The sequence below is a fragment of the Pseudorca crassidens genome, chromosome 2 (genome assembly GCF_039906515.1).
Source record: "Pseudorca crassidens isolate mPseCra1 chromosome 2, mPseCra1.hap1, whole genome shotgun sequence".
Lineage (NCBI taxonomy): Eukaryota > Metazoa > Chordata > Mammalia > Artiodactyla > Delphinidae > Pseudorca > Pseudorca crassidens.
This window is the reverse complement of record NC_090297.1, coordinates 22,929,482-22,945,964: the sequence shown is the minus strand read 5'-3', so window position 1 is coordinate 22,945,964 and position 16,483 is coordinate 22,929,482. Positions and strand designations below refer to the sequence as shown.

At 45.5% G+C, this 16,483-nt stretch overlaps 1 long non-coding RNA gene across 2 annotated transcripts in view; it reads left to right on the top strand.

The window, feature by feature from the left end:
• The window catches only part of LOC137218414 (uncharacterized), a 40,470-nt gene extending 24,206 nt beyond the window's left edge, over nucleotides 1-16,264 (top strand). For both annotated transcript variants that reach the window (XR_010940691.1, XR_010940690.1), the window contains exons 2-4: nucleotides 150-2,445; nucleotides 5,557-5,613; nucleotides 15,336-16,264. This is a non-coding gene — a long non-coding RNA (uncharacterized lncRNA). The remainder of the gene's footprint in view (nucleotides 1-149; nucleotides 2,446-5,556; nucleotides 5,614-15,335) is intronic.
• The last annotated feature ends 219 nt before the right edge of the window (nucleotides 16,265-16,483 follow it).

The window sequence follows — 16,483 nt, the reverse complement described above, 5'->3', positions numbered from 1 at the left end:
AGTGTGATATTAGTGAGAGGATAAACATATAGATGAGCGGAATGGAACAGAGACCCCAAAAATGACCCACAAGAATATGGCCAATTGATGTTTGGCAAAGGTGCAGAGACAATTCAATAGATAAGAGATCATCTTTTTTTTTTTTTCAGAGGGATCATCTTTTCAACAAGTGATGGTGGAATCTGTGTGCAAAAAAACTGAACCTCAAAACATACTTCACACTTTACACAAAAATTAATTCAAAATGGATCATAGACTTAAATATAAAGTGTAAACCTATAAACTGTAGAAGAAAACATAGGAGAAAATACTTGTGAACTTGAGTTAGGCAGAGCTCTCAGATGTGACATCAAAAATATGATCCATCGGGCTTCCCTGGTGGTGCAGTTGTTGAGAGTCTGCCTGCTAATGAAGGGAACACGGGTTCGAGCCCTGGACTGGGAAGATCCCACACGCCACGGAGCAACTAGGCCCGTGAGCAACAACTATTGAGCCTGCGCGTCTGGAGCCTGTGCTCTGCAACAAGAGAGGCGGCAATTGTGAGAGGCCCGCGCACCGCCATGAAGAGTGGCCCCCACTTGCCACAACTAGAGGAAGCCCTCACACAGAAACGAAGACCCAACACAGCCAAAAATAAATAAATAAATAAATTACATCCTCCCTCCATATTAAAATATATATATATATGATCCATCAAAGAAAAAATGGATAAATTGGACTTCATCAAAATTAAAAACTTACTCTGTGAAAGACACTGGTAATAGAAAGAAAAGACAAGGGACAGATTAGAGGAAAATATTACAAATCACATATCCAGCAAAGAACTTGTGTTCAGAATCTATAAAGAACTCTCAAAACATAATATAAAAATGAACAACCCATTGAAAAAATAGACAAGAGATTTGAAGACAAAAGATTTTTCACCAAAGAAGGCATTTGAATGGAAAATAAGCACATGAAAAGAGATTCAACATCACTAGCCGTTCGGGAAACATGAAATAAAACCATAATAAGATACCACCACACATCTACTAGAATGGCTATTAATTTATTTCAAATTGGCAATACTTAGTGCTGACAAGGTTGTCAGCACTTCTCAATGCAGTGCTGGTCAGCATGCAAAATGGTACAGTCCTTTTGGGAAACAGTTTTGCAGTTTCTTATGGTGTTGAGCGTGCACTTACCACATGACCCAGCCATACTGTTACTATGTATTTGCACTAGAGAAATAAAAACTTACCTTCACACAAAAGCCTGTATATGAATGTTTAGAGCAGCGTTATTTACCATCGCCCCAAACTGAGAACAACCCAAATGTTCTTCAACAGGTCAATGAATAAAAACCCCGGTAGAGTTAGCCCTCCAGATCCCCGGGCTCCACATCCATGGAGTCAACACAGATCAAAAATATTAGGGGGCTTCCCTGGTGGCACAGTCGTTGAGAGTCCGCCTGCCGATGCAGGGGACACGGGTTCGTGCCCCGGTCCGGGAAGATCCCACATGCCGTGGAGCGGTTAGGCCCGTGAGCCATGGCCACTGAGCCTGCACGTCCAGAGCCTGTGCTCCGCAACGGGAGAGCCCATAACAGTGAGAAGCCCACGTACCACAAAAAAAAAAGAAAAAAAATTATATATATATATATATATATATATATATATATATATATATAAGGAAAAAATTTTTCTAGGACGTTCCAATAAGCAAAACTTGAATTTGCTGCACACCAGCAAGTTTTTACATAGCATTTACGCTGTATTAGGTATTATAAGTAATCTAGAGATGAAAAAGTATATGGGAGGATGTACATAGGTTCTAGGAAAATACTATACCATTTTATGTAAGGGACTTGAGCATCCTCAGATTTTGGTATCCACAGGGATCCTGGACCAATCCTCCTCAGATACCAAGGGAAGCCTTTACATCCATTCAGTGGAACACTACTCGGCAGTAAAGAGGGCCGAACAACTGACACACACAACATGGATAGATGTCAAAATAATTATGCCAAGTGGAAGAAGCCAGATTCAAAAGGCTACATGCTGTGTGTTTCCATTTGTATGACATTCTGGAAAAGGCATAACTATAGGCATGAGGAACAGACCAGGGGTTACCAGGCTTAGAGGTGGGGATATAGTGTGACCACAAGGGAATTTGGAGGTGATGGACTGTTCTGTGTCCTGATAGTGGTGGTTGTGACACTAATCCACGCATGTGTTAAAACTCAGAGACCTGTACACCACCAAAGGGTGGATTTTACTGTTTGTAAATTTTTTTTTAATGTTTAAGACAGAATATTTGGAAAAGAGTCGAATGTTCCTGCTCACCCCTCCTTTGCTCTCTTCGTTCGTCACTAAAGAGCCTGCCCAGGGGAGCTGCTGGCTCAAGAAGGACCTGAGGACAGACCGGAGCCCACCTGCGCCCTGAAGAGGAGCCTTCTCACCTACCGTGAGCAAGAAAATACGTTTGCTATTGTAACCCATTGAGATTTCCAGATGACTAATTACGTAGCAAAAAACTGGCTAATACAGTTATACAAACTGATCTGATCCTAGAAAACACCTGCTGGCATCTCTCAGCACTCTGTGTCCCTCCGAACCTGCTGCTCTGGGAAAGGTAGACTATTCCTGTAATCAGAATGTCTCAGAGCAAGAAATAAAGGGGCCACCTTAACATCAGACAACTGCCCTGCACCTACCCGAGGACCATAGAACCTCACTTCCCTCTTGGATCTCCCGTTAGCTCTGAGCATCCACGCTGGGCGGGGACACATGCTTAGGGCTCCGATCACACTCATCGTCCCCTCTGCCCTCCTCCTGGACTGCTGACCCCTGCAAGCCGTCAGCGGGGCCTCCCACCTCTGCCACCAGTGCCGGTGTCTCTGGGAGCCTGCGCCTCTGCTGAGGGCTGAGGTCTCTCCCTGGTCCAACAAGCAGTGACCCCAGAAGGCCCAGGAGGTGCTGGGCGGGTGGCCTGCTCTGGGGAGAATGCCCCATCTCTTCCCTCTTGATGTTACCTGGTCCCTGAGCTGCACTGCTCAGAAGCTGAGGCTCACACAACGTGTCATGAATACAGCCATGCTCTGGCCTTTACCTGTCTCCCCATGGAATTGGAGAACTGTCCCTGTGGCCAGAAAGAGAAAGAGCACGATGCAGGCAGCTGTTTCTCCCCTCCCCACCCCCACCAACCATCGCTTCCCTCTTTACCCACAGGCACCTGCCTCCAGAAATAAATTCTTCTCTTCTCCTTTAATCTAATGTATTTGAATAATGAAGAAAATATATTTATGGAAGGGATGATGCCTAAGTCTACCTGCCAGGAGAACATGGGCCCCAGTTCCAATTCATCCAAAGCATCTCTGCCCATTTAACAGATGAAGAAACTGAGGCCCAGGGAGGCAACACAAGTTGCCCAAGGTTGCACAGCTGCTCAGGGATAACGATGGGGATAAGCCCACAGCCCTGTGCTTCCAAAGATCTTTTCCATGTAGAAGGTTCAGGGGGTGAGGTTGGGGGTTGGGGGGTCAGAGGCGAATGAGTCAGGGGCGAGTGGAAAGTCCTTTGAACTCATATTTATCTGTAAAATTCATGTGACTCCAGATAGATGTATCTATCTTGGTTTTAATAAAAAGTGTTTCATGTTTGCCCTGGAGGGTAGTATAGGGTTTTATCTCTTTATTAAGGTCCCTCTGTCATGGAGCAGATCCCCAGGGCTGAGCCTGCCCTGGGTTGAGAATTCCAGAAGTACACACCCAGCTGTCTCTGGGGATGGGGGGAGAATGTGCCAGGGGTGGGGGTGAGCCTGATGGACCTGCTATTAGAGGCTCAGGAGAATTAGGCTAAGGGGGAAGGCGGAGTGTCTGGGTGTCATCTGCCAGCACCAGGGCCAGAAACCAGGGACTTCAACCTGGAAAACTGATGAACAGTCCTGGACACTGATGTCTCCATTTTAGAGATGGGGAAATTGAGGCCCAGCAAGGGAAGGCGACCTGCACAAAATCACCCAGAGAAGTGGGAGCTGAATCCGGGCCAGAATCGGGTCTCCTCAAGCCCACTCCGTGGAGTCCAGAGTGTGGGGGCCGCCTTCTCGCGTGCCCCAGGCCCTGCAGTGGTCCCTGGTGGCCTCACTGGTGTTGGTGCTGACCGGAGGTGGGAGGTTATGGGCTCTGTCCTCCAGGAGGTCACAGGTCAGGGGTGGGAGGGAGGGGAGTAGGCCACCTCCCCAGGTCCTGCGCAGGCACCTCCCAGCTGTGTGACCTTGGGCAGTGACAGCCTCTCTGAGCCTGGGTCCCCTCAGCTCTGAAACAGGGAAGTGATGGCTGTGTACCGAGTGACGTGAGATAAGGGGCGCTGACGAGGGCCCGGCAGAGTGACCGCTCTGCACAGATCACCTGTTATTTTCCTTATGATTTTGACAGTTGTCATCACGGTCACTCCTACAGGCAGATTCAGGCTGAGGGAGGGTCTGGACAGCGCTTCAGAGCCAGACCAGGCTTTGTCTGGTTGGGGTCCGGGAGGGTTTTAAGGAGACTGCCTTTGAGCCAGGCAGGGAGCACCTTGGGTAGGGAATGACGTCTCAGTGCCGAGGGCAGAAGAGCCCAGCAGGCAGGGAAAGCCCTGCTTTGAGCTTGGAAGCGGTGGGAGGGGACACATCCGGGGAACAGATGAAGATACCAGCATGACCTGATGTGGGTTCAGGGCTTGTCACATGCAAACCACGATCTCCACTGCTCAGAGCAGCCGCATGGGGTAAATGTCACGTCGGGGCTCAGGGCAGGCCACCCCCAAATATTCATTAGTGTGAATTAAAGCTCCTTGAGGAACAGGCAGTGCAAGAAGAACACTCTGAACCTCCTCTTTGTCTCCTGAAGGCAGAAAATAAATCTCCCATGTGAAGGGTGCCCTCCCAGTACCAGGAGGTAGAGAGGCATCCTTATCGCCAGAGATCGGGAATTTGGGGCTGAGAAGGCTGTGTAAACAAACTGTGCTTAGATAATTCACTAATTAGTACCCAAGCCCAAGTTTCTTTGTCTTGTCCGTTCTTCACAAATATATTGTTTCTGTGTCTAAAAGGTATAAAGCTGCCTGCTTTGGTCATTGCTATGCGTCTCGCATTTCTATAAACTCCTGTACGCACAAAATTAAAATTTGATTTTCTCCTGTGAATCTGTCTCATGTCAATCTAACGACTAGACCAGCCAGAAGAACCTAGAAGGGTAGAGGAACATTTTTTCCTCCCCAACATTTGGTGTAGTCAGCAGGATAAATTTTCCTGGCTAGATGCTGAGAGATCCTGGGACCTCTGACAAGTATGGGCAGAAGGTTAGAACTCTTATCACGTCAGCCTCCTGGATCTCTCTGCCTACAGGGTCTGTTGCAAGCAGGAGTGGTGAGAGTCCTTTTCTTTTTCTAAATTTTGATTATCAGGAGAAAATATTTGTGCAACTAGTTCCTTGTGACATAGCGACTTGGTAACAAGGACTCTTGATTTTTCTTGATCCTTTTCTTCCCAGAGATGGTTACTGTTTTTCTTTGTCTTTGTTGTGTCATTTGTCATCAGGAGGAAAAACCACAGAGCAGAACACAGGCATAGACCCTACAAGCTACTCACAGACTGGTAAGCTCCCAATTCTCATCAGACCAGAGTTTGTTTAGACAAACTTTTCTGTGTTTCTAAAACATCCCCGATGTAAAAACTGGATGAGGTTTTTCCTTTCTTCTTGTTTCATTTCCTGAGAACTTGCTCTGTGGCCAATGAGAATATTTTCTCTGGTCTCTGCCATCCAAATAGACTGAGATTTCAAGACAGGAAGTCACAAGCAGCCCTCCATTTGTCCAGCTGTTCCAGCTGGCAGGGGAGTTTGTCATGAGGGGTCCCAGTCCCCCCAGGAGACTTTGTCATCTCAATTTTCATTACTTTGTTAGTGCTGGAAAAATCGCATTCCAGTAGCACTTGCCTGGTGTCACAGATTAGCAAGTTTGTAACTGGAGGTGTCTCATGTGCCCATGAGAGACAAGAGACACCATTTTCACTACACCATCTTCACACCTGTGCAATGAGGACCTTTGATTTCTTAGACTATCTTTGAGAGTGAACTTTCTGGATCTTCTGAGGGCTGCACTCTCTTATGGGACACCCTTTGCATCCTTCCTTAACCTAAAAAGGCTTGTTGGTTTGAGTCGCTAACAAGATTCTATTGGTCAATGGCCAGACGATGGATCCTTTAAATTGAAATTTTAAATTGAAAAAAAAAAAAATTTAGACAATTGTCTTATCTGTATCTATGGAAAGACAAAATTAAAAAGTATAATGACCAAAATATATACATAGTGCCTAGCCTTAAGGACTCCCTAACAAGATGAAAGAAGAGGAATTAAATTAAAACAAAATTAAAGTCCACATCCAACATAAATTCCCCTTCTCAAACTCCAGCCCCATCTCCTTAGCACTTAACTCCCAAAACTCCACCTTCCCCAGAAAATCCCTTCAACACCCAGCTGTGTGTTTTAACTTCCCTTTCCCTACAAGATTTACAAAGAGCACTCCAGCCAACTCTCTAGGCCTAGAGTATACAGGTTACCCATGTAAATGCTAAAATCCAAGAAAAAAATTTAACAGAAGCATCTAGAACAGGCCAAAATGTTTGTTTTGTTGGCCTCTGTAATCAGGCTTTGCCAGCTTCAGACTTTCCTATGCAATGTTCTTTGCAGGTATAATCCTAGAACCCCACCCAAAAAATTCATGTCCCCTGGGCCACAGAATTTAGAAATCCTTTTATTTCCATCTTAGTTGGAAATTTTCTCCCCGATATAAAAAGGAAAATTCAAATAGTGTGGTGGAATGGGCAAACCAACTTCTAAGCATTATAATGGAAATGGATACCCAATTCTTTGAAGATAACCTAAATGAATGCAAATGAAAATAGAGTTAAAATCAACAACTTTTAATTTACAACTTGACTCTAGAAAAACAAAAGTATAACTCTGAAAACAACTCAAAATCCACTCAGACCTTTTCCTGTTTGCCTTCAGACATATGCAGATATGGTGAAAATCAGGAGATTGAAAGTACAATTGTCCTGCACCTAAGAAAAAAAAAGGAAATTTTTAATAATAATTACCTTAGGCTAATAATAATAGGCAAATATACTCCAAAACTCCTAGGGAAAAAAACTTGCATTCTTTCTCTGTCCCTTGAAGTTATACATCTTATCCTGTCTTTGAAATGTGAACACAGCCCACAATTGTCTGAGACTAAAGGGAAGAAAAATAAAAGAGAAAGAAATCTTTTTAAAATACAAACTGCAAAAAATCTCTCTTGCCAAACTCTAGACCACAGCCTCTTTAAGATTACTTCCAGAGACAAATACAATTCTTAAAAGTCTTCTCCACAAATAGTAAAAGCCTTTAGCCATCTGAGCCAGTAAACTTAATTTATTCCAACTTGTTGACTGAAAAAAAATGCGCAACCTAAAAACTGAGAGTTATGTTTTATTCAGCAGACAAAACTGAGGACTTAAGCCTGGGACACAACATCTCAGATAACTCTGAGAGGCTGCTCTGAAGAGGCAAGGGGGGAGAGCCAGGATATATAGGAGTTTTTGCAACAAAGACCAGGTAGTGGGAACATCAAAAGATTACGGTTAATTAAAGAAAACCAGATGTCTCAAGTTAAGGAATTTAGCATTTTTCTATGTATGGGAAGATGCAAAGTCTGGGCTCATTGAAATCATTCCTTTGATCTGCACCTCAGCTTTCTGGGGCTGGTATCTGGTCCTTTCCCATCCTGAGTACCCTCAGAGTGCACCACTGTGGGTGGCTGCAGCGGCTGACTGCTAGATGGGGGGCAAATCCTGCCTCCACCCTGAGATCCTTCAGGGCTCACCATTGGGCAGCCATAATGTGATGGCTTGATGGCTGCAACTCCTTTGTTTACTAATATGGCAGGTGGCATTTTTAGTTTACAAACTGTTATTTATAAACTAGTGAGTTTTATATTATTTTAGAACAGAAGCTATAAGATCTCTGTTCGTATGTATGTATGTACATCATAAATATGGTATTTTTCTACCTTTAGATGGAATTGCCAACATTAATTTGTAAAAGAGCTCTACTTAACTGACTTAAAAATAAGCACTCATATAAATTCAGTATTTGTAAACTGTCAGAAATATAGAAACTAACCCACATGCTTTCAAGTTCACGTGATCTGAGAAAAATCTTTGGTAAATAAAAACTTGTTTAAATGTGTTGGTTTAATTAATACAGGCATGTTTTTAGAGTTATCAACATTAAATACTCTTCTTCTACCTAGATTTACTAAAAGTCAAATAAGCTTATGTTATCTGTTACAAAATTTGTCATCAGGAAAAATAGTTCAGAATAATGGTTGACTTTGTCTAATGTCTCATGACGTTTTCATGAGTAGTCTAAACATAAATTCTAGGAGCAAATAATATATAGAATGATATATATAATTATATACATATATATATCTAATGTAGATGGGATAAGAGTTTATAGTTGAACTTTTTAATGATAATTTTGTGTTATGGTATGTATATATCTTCCAAAATCTTTTTGGTAGCTTAAAACTTTAAAGCTTTGCTAAATTAAATGACAGGATTTCACTGAGTGTCTAGATCATTTCCAAATAAGATAAAATACTGAAACATTAATTTCTAAACAAGTTTAAGTTTACCTACTTTTGACACCTTATTACAGAGACTATAGACGTTTGGGGTCTATTAATAAACATTAATAAACATGTTTTGTGCCACATTGAAAAAATGTGCTATGAGGAACTATATCTTTCTAGAAATGATTAAATGAATTCATGAATTTGCCAATCTAAAAAATGCTGATGCAACAGTTCACAATTGATTACTTCTTAGTCTTCCATAGAAACTAAAATCTCTAAGGGTTAGGAATTCTAGTTAATATATGTAATTAAAGCTACTAAAGTAATAAGGATAAAAGGAAATGACTGTATATGAAAAGTAGGATGTATATTTTCAGTAAAAGAAGGTATGCAGAAAGGAAATACGTTTTTACTGAGGAAAATGAATGTAATTTTGTCCTAAAGTAAAATGATTGTTCCAGAACAGAAAAAAAGAAAAAGGTAAGGGCTTCTCTGGTGGCGCAGTGGTTGAGAGTCCGCTTGCCGATGCAGGGGACACGGGTTCGTGCCCCGGTCTGGGAAGATCCCACATGCCGCGGAGCGGCTGGGCCCGTGAGCCATGGCCGCTGAGCCTGCGCGTCCGGAGCCTGTGCTCCGCAACGGGAGAGGCCACAGCAGTGAGAGGCCCGCATACTGCAAAAAAAAAAAAAAAAAAAAAGAACACCTGGATAATCTCCAACATCCCCCACAAGCCTCCTTAAATAAAAGTATTGCCTAGGGTGAATGCAGCTTTAAGGCAAGAGCTCTGCCCACCCCTCAGAGCCCCGCTCCATGTCAGAATCCTGGAGCAGGGGTACCATCTCAGGGGTGCCCTGCTCCAAAACCCAGGTGCTCCCTCCTCTCCAGAAGGTTTTCAGATTCAACCTTCACAGGCAGAGCCCCAGAACCTGGCCATCCAGGGCTCACTCCTGCGTAGGTGAGGCTGGGGAGAGCGGAGGGGACAGCTGGCTGGTTGGTAAGCCTACAGTGTGTCTCCAGCCATGGCCTCTCTGAGTTGTTCCCTCTTTGTGCTTCCAAAGACGCTCTTGGGGGAAAGAAGGCAGCACACCTCAGTCATCTCTCTTGTTTCCATCCTGGAGAGCAGAGCTGGGGTCCTGGCACTTGCAGTGAACTCTATCTCCACCCCCTCTCCACGGCCTGTGATCAGGGAACATGGGAGCACAGACCACCAGACTCCCCGTCTTCAGGGCTAGGGTCAGGCCGAGGGGAGGTGTGGAGCAGAAGGGATGGGTTTCCGCCTTCACTTCACCATGGGACACAGGTTGAAAATGAGACCGAGTGCAGCTCACTCAGGTGCTGGGCCACCGTGATAAAATCAGAGGTGCTGTTTCTGTTCAGCTGTGGTTTCTGCCCTGCCTGCACCTGGACGGGTCTTCAGCTCCCCACCCTGTTCTGACTTGGGAGAAAGGAGAGACAAGATCCCATCTTGACTCAATCGAAGCCTCTGCGAAAACTCTTGAGTGAGAGTTGCCTGTGGGTCTCGGCTGTCCCTGGAGATTTTAGAAACTAGGGCAGATAAAATGCATAATAATTTCTATGTATGGAGGGACGGGGGATTTATCTTACCTGCACTCTTGTACCTGCTGTCTCATTAAACCTCATCATAACTAGGGTGGAGAAGGGATTATTATCTCACTATCTCCCCTTTAAGGATGAGGAACGGAGGCTCAGAAGGGACAGAACCGTGTCAGGTCACATCAACAGCAGCAGATCCGGCATTAGACCAGGGTCAGAGTGACTCCAGTGCCTGCCTTGTTACCAAAGGCCATCTGCAGTCACTGTCACCTTCATGCTCTCACATGTTGAGAGAGGTGGGCAGTGTGGGAACCAGGATACCCATTATACAGAAAGGAAAGCTGAGATAAGACCACATGGGTGACCTGTCCAAGGTCCTGCAGTTTGTTTGCTGCTGGGCTTATTCCAGGGCCCAGAACTGCAGCTCTTCAGATGAAGATGCTTGCAATGAAGATGAAATCGACAGTATTCACTCATCGTCCCTGGCTCTCAGTCTTTAGATTGCTGAAGAACCACCCAGGGGTGGGTGTGTCTGTTAAAATGCACGATCCCAGGCCTGCCCCAAAGACTCTGACTTAGTCGAGATGGGGATGGAGCCAGGAAATCTGTATTTTATACACAGCATACCCCCTCACCCAGGTGCTTCTAGCAGGTCAAGTCCATGCAGACCACCCTTGGAGAAACACTGGTTTAGGGTGTTCCAGACCCCATACTTAGTTCTATATGGACATTTTATAGCCTAGTGTTTAAGATCTAAGATTCTAGGTTCATCCAATTTGGACTCAAGGACCAGCTCTTCCACTCACCAGCTTGAACCCAGGGAAAGTCATCTAACTGCTCTATGTCCAGTGTCCCCACCTGAAAGTGGGGATAGTAATAGTACCTCCCTCATAAGGTCCTTGCAAGGAAGGCTGAGCACTTAGAACAGTGCCTGCACAGAGCGAAGCTTGATGATGGTAATCCTCAAACGGCCCTGCAGTGTAGATATCCTAGGCCCACTCTACAGACGAGGAGCTATGGGCACAGAGATGAAGTAAGTTGTATAAGGACACACAGCCAGTGAGTGACAGAGCTGGGACTCAAGGAACACAGTGCTCCTAACTGCTATGTGACCCTGCCCTGATAGCACAAACTCCCTGGCCCTGCCCTTTGCACCCACACCCACAGGGCACTGACACACAAGAGGGAGTCAGGAGAGGCCCCCCAAGTGCTAGGCAGGGATTTGCTACAAAGGGCTAGGGATCTGCACTGTGATTCTCCAACTGGTGCTGTCCAGAGGCTCCAAATTGCATCCCTTTTTGCCACAGATACTTTAAATATTACTGGATCTGTTGTATCATAAGGCCAAAGGGATAGAGCAACATGCACTGTAGCCTAGAATTACTGAAGAGACTTCTCTTCCTAGGTTCCCACTCAAAAGTGGCAGCTTTATAGATGATCTTGCTGTTAGATGGAAGTGAATCCGTGTGATGCTTTGTGGAATGTCAAGACAGCCAAGACTACATTATGAGTCACAGACTTGCCATACCCCTTAGGCAATATTCTGACAGTATACTGTTGGCCCAGCCAGGTCAAAGAAATCTGCTTCTGGTGGACCTTACAAAACTGGTATAGAGAAAAAGCCATCAGCAAAGCCAATAGTTGTATTCTAATTGCCAGGGGCCATGTCGATTTGCTCTAGCAAAAATAATGCATCTGGGAAAACAGCTGCAGTTGGAAAAACTACCTGACTACGTTTACAATAATCCACAGTCATTTTCCGAGATCCATCTAACTTCTGAACAAGTTGATCAGATTAGTTAACACGCCTATTTAAAAGCACCCCTGTTTCTTTCAAGTTTTTTTAAGTTCTTGTGAGAAGAGTTTTGGGGGTTTGTTTGTTTGTTTGCCTGTTTATTTTTTATACAATTTTGAAAAGTTACTTTCCGTTTAGTTATTACAAAATATTGGCTATATTTCCTGTGTTGCACGATACAGCCTTGAGCCTATCTTGCACCCGATAGTTTGTACCTCCCACTCCCCCACCCCTATATTGCCCCTCCCCCCACTGGTAACCACTAGTTTGTTCTCTTTATCTGTGAGCCTGCTTCCTTCTTTGTTATGTTCACTAGTTTGTTGTATTTTTTGATTCCACATATAAGTGATATCATACAGTATTTGTCTTTCTCTGTCGGACTTATTTCACTTAGCATAATGCCCTCCAAGTCCATCCATGTTGCTGTAGACGGCAAAACTTCATTCTCTTTTGAGGCTGACTAGTATTCCATTGTATATATAGTATATACTGCACCTTCTTCACCCATTCATCTGTTGATGGGTACTCAGGCTGTTTACCTATCTTGGCAATTGTAAATAATGCTTCTATGAATGTTGGGGTTCATGTGTCTTTTTTAATTAGCGTTTTGTTTTTGATGGTGGCATTAATCTGCAATCTGCACCACCACCGCCTCCTACAGGGAACATTATCGCTTTGGGTTTACTACCTTTCTAGGGAGGGAAAGTTCCAGAACTTCTTCTTAACCCTTCCTGGGCCAGAGAACCAAAGTGGGAATTCTACCAGTTGTTATGTATGTCTATTCCAATTATACTTTTGGAAACTAGGGAAATAACAGACTTGGCCCACTGTGAGATGAACTTGAAATAAGACCCCATCTATCACCTGGAGGTTGTAAATCCCCACTTTGACTAGTGGAGCACAGTGACATGTTGGGTCCCCAGGATTTAAAATCAATTCATAGCCAGTATCTGAAATTCCTAAAAGGCCTGAGTCTTTCCTTTTCTCCAGTGGACAGTCACTCTAGTACAGGGATTGGCAAGCCACGTCCTGTGTGTCAAGTCTGGCCCATGGCCTATCTTTGTATGGCCCATGAGCTAAAAATAGTTTTACATCTGTAAAGGGTTGTTTAAAAAAATAGCATCTTTGCCGGTCCATATCCTGAGACCTGTTCCAGTACCGATTCTATATCAATCAGGACCTAGACAGAAAATAGGATCACAGAATTTTATCAGGAAAATTTAATGTAAAGAATGAATGGCTAGTAATGGGATGAACTGCTAAGAAGTGAAGAGAACTCTAACAGAAATAGCTGATCTATGGAGTTGAGGCAGGGTACTCAAGGAGTAAACTAATTTGAAAGAACCACTCCTCCCGCACCCCCCAGTGCTGTGGTTCAGACTTCATTGGAGAGGGTGTGGCTGGAGCCACTGAAGTTTGGTGAAGAGTTTGCTGAGGCCCCACAGGCTGAGGCTGGCAGAAAACAGCCCACAGCAGGACCAAACCAAGTCGCCAGGCATCTGCTCCCTGCGGCACCAGTGAACCTCACTGGGAAACCCACACCCTCTGCAAGATGGAGAAAATGATGGTGCCAGACACCGTTGTTGTGAGGATTCAGCAATTCAAAACATGTGAAAGGCTCAGAAGAATGGTGTTTCTCTCAGTGTGGGTAAGCCCTCCGTAAATGTTTGCTATCACTATTTTTGTCATCACCCTTATTACCACTCTCCCCAGGGGGAGGAAACTCAGCCTGCTGAAGGCCACGGCAGGACACTGGACTCCAAGCCCCAGCCCATCTGGTGTCAAAGACCATGTTCTTTTCACTTGCACCAAGTAAGAAGCTCCTGGTCCAGTCTCAGTATTATATAGATAAACGGGGAATCTGAGGTCCAGAGAGTGGAAGGCACATGCCTGGAGTCACAGAGCGAGAGGGGCCCGATCCGGCCCAGGCCCCCCTCTCAGCCGTCTCTGGGCAGAATCCTGGAGACAACAGCAATCCCAGTCACCTGTGTGAATGTGACCCCACTCTGCTAACTTTCCCCTCCCCCTCCTCGTCTAATATTGACTTAACCTGTGGTTTTATGGTTAATCAGCTCGTAGTAAATCTCTGCTTTAATCTCCCACCGGGCCAGCCAGGCTGTCTTTTTATTAGGAAATAAATAGTGCAGGTACTTTGTGCCACACCGCGGCCAATACAGGGAGCTTGCTGGTGGGAGGAGAGGCCGTGGAGCCTGGAGGAGCCTTGAGGGCCTGTAGACAAAAATAGGTGTGAGAATAATTCCAAGACGATGGGTGTGTGGGCATGGTTTATGCAAGACACAAAAGCTGAGATAAAATTGGCTTCTGCTCCAAAGCTCTAGGTAAGATTTTAAATGAAAGGATCAGCTGAGGGATAAGTCCCCACACTGCTGCTTCCATGCTGTGCCTTCTGAGTCCAGCCTGGCCCTCTCTGGGCCCCCGGGAACCCGAGGACGGGGTTTGGGAACTGTCACTCAGGGGTAATCCACCCACTCGGCGTGGTGAGAGTGAGCCGACAAGGGCCAGCTCAGAAGGGAGCTCCCCCCACAGACCTCTGAGGAGCCCTGGGGTCAGCCCTGCCCCACCCAGCTTCCTGTCTCTCTGACGCTCTGAACAGAAAGAGCACTGGACAGGAAGTCGGAAGCCTGAGGTCTGGCAACCAAAAAAATGCAGGAGGCTGCAAGTAAGAAAAGAGCTTAGGAATTCCCTGGTGGTGCAGTGGTTAAGAATCTGTCTGCCAAGGCAGGCGAGCCACAACTACTGAAGCCCGTGTGCCACAGCTACTGAAGCCCACGTGCCTAGAGCCCGTGCTCTGCAACAAGAGAAGCCACCGCAATGAGAAGCCGGTGCTCCTCAACGAAGGGTAGCCCCTGCTCGCTGCAACTAGAGAAAGCCCACGCGCAGCAACGAAGACCCAACGCAGCCAATAATTAATTAATTAATTAAAAAATATATATATATATTAACCATCTAAAAACAAAAAGAAAAGAAAAGAGTTTATTTAGAGTCTTAAGAACTGCAAATTGGGAGACAGATTGAGTTAAAACTGAAAGAATGTTCTGGGGAAGAGAGAGAGTCAAGGGCTTATTAAGGAAAATGCCACAAGGCTGTACTCTGACACAAGAAAAGAAATATTTGTCCTTAAGTGAGGGCTGTCACGAGTTGTTTTAGGGTAAGGGCCCCCTAATTTTCTTGAGTTTCTGGATGCCTTCGTTAGGAGGATAAGTGGTCAAAAGGTCAGATTCCCTCCAGACTGAGCCGTGCATAGGTCACACTTCCTCAATGGTCTCCTGGCTTCATTTTAGAGAATTCTCTTAGCAATACTAACTCCATTTTTATTTTTCTTTCACAGGTCTCAGCCCAGCCTGTATGACGATTTGCTGCGAAACCTCGGACAAGGGTCTTCCTCTTTGGAGCCTGAGATACTGTGATTTATAAGAAATATATATTTAGCCTTCATGCACTGTTTCTGGCACAGAGCTCCTAAAACTCTTGGAATTTCCTAAGCTTTGAGAGCAGTAAAGGTGCCTTTTGTTGTATGAAGGAGGTGACTTCTGGAAAGCACCTAGGTTAACCTCAGAACGAGGACTGGTTGCCAGGGGAACCAACCAGGCGACTGGAGGGTTAGAATTTTCAGTCCCTCCCCTCCCCCAGCCCCCACCAACCTCTAGGGAGGGGAAAGGGGCTAGACTTTCAGTTCAATCACCAATGGCCAATGATGTAATCCACCGTTCCTATGTAATGAAGTCTCTTCCCACGCACCTTGCCCTGTGTATCTCTTCTATCTGGCCATTCCTGAGTTATATCTGTTTACAATAATCGGGTAATCTAGTGAATAAAATGTTTCTCTGGGTCCTGTGAGCTGCTCTAACAAATTAATTAAGTCTGAGGAGGGGGTCTTGGCTCCCATCTATAGGCGGTTGGTCAGAAGCACAGGTGACAACCTGGACTTGCAATTGGCATCTGAAGTGAGGTGGGCAGGGAGTCGTAAGCACGAACCCTTCACCTGTGGGATCTGATGCTATTTCCAGGGAGATAGTGTCGGAACTGAGTTAATTGCTTGGTGGTATGGAAAAAAGCACTCACATCGGATATCTCGTCTTTAAAACGAGGGACATGCTGGACCCCAGTGTTCTTTCCAGTGACCCAGCCGCTGGAAAGCCGCTGGGAGCCGCTGCAGGCTGGTCCACTCGATGGGAGGAAGGTGTGCGGACTGGACGGGGCCCCTCTGCCCGGCTACCTGCCGCCTCTTCTCTGTGCCCCTCCGCCTCCCTCCCTCATCCCTGGGGGCCCCATCTGGCACCATCCTCATCCCTGCTCCCCAGATGCAATGGGAACATTTCAGCAAGGCTCAGTAGGATGCAGAGAACTGAGTCTGTCCCTCCAGATGGTGATGTCCTCTCCTGCTCCAAGCCCTAAACTTAGACGTGTTAGAGATGAAAACCAGAAGCTCTAGCTGCTGCTTCCTGTAGCTGTCATCCCACAACCTGTGCTTCAGAA